The following is a 5480-nucleotide window of genomic DNA, read 5'->3' as shown; positions in this document are numbered from 1 at the left end:
CTTGGCTGTAGCAGCTGATTTTTGCCTCTTGCTTCATTTCAGCACAGGATTGATGATTAATTCCTCACCTTTATCTGAAAGACATTCAACATAGCTTGTATGAAATCTACAGAAATATATAGGTAATTCTCATACATAGGGATAAGGGCTTATGCTAGGAATGGGGTCTTCTGGCTTCTACAAACGTATTCTGAATTTTCTCAGTGACTTTTACAATAATATGGAGCACATCAGGTGTTTCCTTGGAATAACCAATGGAATTTGTCATAGTGACCATGGAATAAAATGTATTACTGCCTCATTTTACTGCTACTAAGTGAAAGACTTGAATTAAACATCTACCCTGTTGCATTTTGTAGATCGTGGAAGTGTTTAAAAAAATCTAATTAATATACACTTGTGACAATAATTAGAAATTTTAAAGTATTATTTCTTCCTTTTGTTTTGCTTTTTTTTTTACAATGTTTGCTTTTTGCTTTATTGCCAGACTTCACATTGACAAGTTTATCATATGAACAACTTTATAGGAACACTAAAGTGTTCTGCACCCTGTTAAACAGATAATAATTAATTTTAGCATTTTGTGAGTAATCAGAAATGCCAGGGAGACAGCTCAAGCTGCAGCTATGATATTTCTTGGGACAAGCTTCCCATCAAAATCCAGTCAAATCCAGTAAAAAAAAAAACCCAACCAAACCACCCCTGCATCCCACTGATGGGGAATAAGGGGGACACTGGGAGCTGCTTTTCTCCCATCATGGACAATCCTGGAAGTCAGCTGTGGACCTAGGAGCTGGAAGCAGCTCTTCTATGGCCACAGGAAAAGTCCTGTCTGGAAACTGGAGAACCTGGAAGCTAATTATTTTCTGTCTTCGTAGTGATTTTTTTAAAATGTTATTTAGCTCAATAAATGCAAAGACTGAAAAAAATCTGTCTTGGGGAAGCTACATAATTAAAAATTCTCATGGAGAACCAAAGGAAAACTCACTATTTCATGATGATTATAAAGTCACTGTGTGGTAACAGACTCAGCTTAGTATTTTTATCAAGACTTGCATGCTGCAGGAAGCCATGTAAGTGACCCAGCAAACATCTCTTGCTGAACTGTCAAATGCTTTCTTTTCCTCTGCCAGCAGCTTCTAAAGAAGAATCATGCAAGTAACGTGACCTAATTTGGTGTTCTAGAAAAGAAGGATGTAAATTCCTCTAGAAGGAGCTGGATTAATCCTGTTACAGCTCATTTTACATTGCTGGCCTTAAACTGAAATCAAACTCTGGTCCCAGAAAAGCAAGTGCTCTAACACTATTCTGTCTGGGAAAGGTGTGGTGGCAGAACTATTCCTTTTTAGAAGTTTTAAGGTTTATCTGTGTGTGAAAAAGATCTATGTTACCTACTTACATTAGTTTTATATTTTCCTTCAGTCAGTAAATCTACCAACAAGGAACACCAGCAATTCTTGGGCAAATATCTTCTAGACTCTTTGATAATAAAAATTATGCCTGGTATTTTTGCTAAAGCATGAAGACTCCATTTAATTTAGTAGCACTTGGGTGAAACTGCCACTTATTTCTACAAAAATAACTTAGCTTTTTGCCTTTTGTTTTTGAAATGTTTGTTTTCACTCCTCAGCACATTTCATCTAAATTTGTCATCAGAAGAACAAGTTGGTCCGATATTGAAATGAACAAATGAGGTTTTGGAAAGTGAAAGTTGAAGGAATAGTATGGGAAAACTATGAATTCTGCTTGCTGAAGTGTGACCCTTGTAAATGCTGAATAAGCCTACCAAAGGGAATCTTTGGAGGATCCATGACAGAGCATTAAATATTCCCATTTTTCATAAATGTTCTCAAGGAAGTGGTGCTAACAGCAGATTTTTAACTGTCTTTGGAGAAATACAGAATACAGAGATGGGCTGACCTAAGCTGTACTTTCTGTTTGGTCTGTGCATGGCAGATATAAAAGACAGGCTGCAGCTTAGGGTATAAAGCCACCTTAGACATTCTGTTTCAGTCATGAAAAGCTATTCAAGATTAAGAGGAAAATGACTCAATGGGCATGAGGTTTTTCTATTTGTATGTGCAATGCAGATTCCTTGGACGTGTGACAGTATTTAACACCTCGGAAATGTTGTGTAAAATTATACACGTGGTTTGAATTGAATAAAAAATTCTTGCCACGTGGGGAGGTGGGGAGCAAATGCCATTGTTTAGCTTTTTTAACTTGCTCATGGTGACCACTGTAAACTGCAGGTGCCCTTTAGAGGGTCTGAACTGAGGTTATTGCAAGGAATAAAAAAAGCCAAGAGTCTGGATTTGTCAAGGATATAACTTAGTGCCCTTTGCCTCTTGTCACCAGCTCTGCAGCTTCTGTGTCTGTTTGCTTCTGTGGGAAGTGGTGACAAACAGGAGGAGAATTCAGGCAGTTAAGCACATGTACAGACCTTATCCTGGCCAGGTGCCTCTACCCTGCTGCAATGCCAGAAATGTCACTGTTAGAAGGTGGCACTGCCCAGACAGGTAGGAGTTGTATCTGAGGTCCTTTCTTCTGAATAGTTCACTCTGGACAGCAAAATCTTAATGATGAAAGAGTTATAAAATAATTCTTTCTGTTGTATGAGAGGTGAATGAAGCCACAGGAGGTGATTATGGGTGGGGGGATATCATGTGAGGAAGGAAATTATCATGGAATGGTTTGGGTTGGAAGGGGCTTTAAAAAGCATCCAGTTCCATCTGAGAGGATTGAGATCGCACATTCTAACCCAGTTCTGGTATTTCTGTGAGCTTAAAAGTTGATCAGTTTATTGTATCTGTACCTCATTTTCCCCTCCTTAGAGGAAATTTTAATTTATGCTTGTGTAGTATTTTGAGCATTAGTCTTTCATGCCTCTTTTACTGTTATTTTTTGCCAGTGCTATACCCAAAAATACAGAGCTATTCCCTGGTATTCACACCAGGTCAGCTGTGTAAAGAGATGCCTGTCCTCTTGTATCTTTGCCTCATGGAGCTTTCAGGATACACCATCAGTGCTGCATAAAAATAAATTTATTACTTCATACTATATACTGGATGTGATAGAAGTCAGTAGCAACCACAGGACTGTTGTCCTATGGGACCACAGAATTAGAAGAATATGTTGTTATTACTGTGTATAAGAATAAACAGCTATATTTCTGGTTGCATAAATTGAAGGGCTTGATTTTATGATATAATAGCATTTAAACACTAAAGTGTAATCTTACCCCAATATTTAGGAGCAAGTTCTTTTGCAGATCATTCCTTGGAGGTTATTCCAGATTCTGGGTAAAGAATGGTGGTTCATAGTTCTTTATTTCCTTTCCCACTTCTGTCAGAATAACCTGAAAAGGGAGAAAAACAACATTCACCCTTTATAATAAAGGCTCCAAAAGAGAAAAGGCATGGAAATGAGTCAACTTAGGATGTGAAGTCAGTGTTGCAAGCTCTGCCAAGTGCAGCTTGGAGAAGATGAGACAGCTTGAGAAAGCAAAACTTCCTCTGGGCACGCACTTTCTACATGACGTATTTTTTAAATTGGGAAATGGACTAGGGACTTCAGTTTGTGATGCTCAGTTCTGGTCTCATTGGCCAGTTTCTCTGCTTTCAGAACAGACATAGAACAGTATTTCCAACCAGCCCTGTGAAGGGCTGAGAAAAGGTGGAAAAATGTTCTCTGCTGGAATAATTATCAATACTCACAGGAAAAAAAGTCACGGAACAAAACAAGGTTAATGTGTTGTTTGTAACACATGCAGAATTATGATGTATCTAGTATCAAATATTCTATTTAATGTAGAAAGACCTCTTAAAATTGGTGTTAAATCATGCAAGCACTCTGCATGGACCAGTACACAATTATGTGCTATATCTCACTTCTCAGAGGACCCATGGTAGCTACTGGCATCTTCCTGATGGCTGTTGCAGTTCACAACAACTTCTAGATCTTCCCTCCAGTCACTGAGAATGCAGCAAAACATACCGTGATGGAAAAGGCACCAACCTTGTGCAGTTTGTGGCCTGCAGGATGTGATGTTAGTCTTGATTGTCATCCTGTTTTTTATTTTGGCATTCACCTTCTGCTCTGTGTGTTGCTTGTGTCAATTCAGTATCTAACAAGTTTGCTGACTTACTCCAAAATTACAGAGATGTAACTGAGCAGAATTTGGCCTTGTGTGCCCTTCCAAGGGTGCTAAGTTTGAAGAGATACCCACAGAGCAACACTGGCTAAATGGCAGCTGAAGGGGGAATATGAAAACCATCTGTCAATATTTAAAGGATGCAAAGTCTAAAGAGGAGGCGGTTTGGACTTTGCATGTTCCAGTAAGAGTTTCAACTTAACTAACAGGGATAAAAACTAACAAAGGAAAATAGGGAAGATTTAGAGAAGCGTATTTCTGAAAACTTAGAAATCAATCTCACAGTGTACAAATATTTCTCTGAGAATGGAGTGATAGCCACTGTGTGATTTCCAAGATAATAGGAGGATACAGCTATGCCTTTGTGGTATAAAGTACTCTTAAGCTGATGGCAAGACAGGGATTCATATCTGCCTTTCTGCTGTTTGGTCAGCAGAAAGGGATTGATTTCTCCCTCCCTCTTTTCCATCTTTGGGAAGCACGTGGATGACCATCTGGGTCCAGACACATGTGCTTCATCTCCAGTTGGCTTAGTAAGTTGATTGATTTTAAATCTGCAGAAAGGAGGATCCCATGGAGAAAAATTCTACATTCCTTCAAGAGGTGCCTTCCATGAAAGACAAAGCCTTGGGGGAAGAAATCCTTAAGTTAAATTAATTCAGGTTTAGATGAAGGGTAAAGAGAATCATAAGCTCCAAGGCACTATCAGCTCTTTCCTAATGGGCATTGGCTCACTCTGAACAGTGCCAAATATCATCAGAGCATCTTTGAGATCCAGTAGTTTCAACAGGAGTTCAAGGCCCTTGGCCCCTAGGCAGGAACAGACCCTGTACATATCAATTTAGGAGTATCTTGAACTGGGGAGTTACCAGAGTTGAAGCTGGTTTGGTTGTCTCCCAAAAGTCTTATTTTAAGCTCCTTAAACTGAACCATAACAGCTCCTGCCTGGCAGAAATTATAATCCTCCAAAATGCTCTGTAGTCTTTCATGCAAGTCATTTATAGTGACTGTTTCAACTCTGTTCCAAAGAGCAGTTTTAAATCCCAGCAGAAATAGCCTGACCCCACAAACAGGGGCTGCTTCCTTCCGCCACTCCTCGTGTGTGCAGCACCCAAGTTATCAGAGTGCTCCGTGCCTATTCCCACAGCGGAAATCCTACCAGCACAGGCCAGCCAAGCCTCCCTTTTTGAGAAATGAATCTCTCTCCTCTCACCAATCAGAGATGGAAATTGGCAGGAGCTTGGCCCCAAGCTTGACCAGCTGCACAAGAGGATGTGCGTGCTTCTGTTGAGTAGTTGTTTGGAAACCGCTGCCTGACCACCAGTTG

Source organism: Oenanthe melanoleuca, chromosome 1A, assembly GCF_029582105.1.
Source record: "Oenanthe melanoleuca isolate GR-GAL-2019-014 chromosome 1A, OMel1.0, whole genome shotgun sequence".
Classification (NCBI taxonomy): domain Eukaryota; kingdom Metazoa; phylum Chordata; class Aves; order Passeriformes; family Muscicapidae; genus Oenanthe; species Oenanthe melanoleuca.
The sequence above is the reverse complement of the archived record's forward strand: the minus strand, read 5'-3'. Positions refer to the sequence as shown.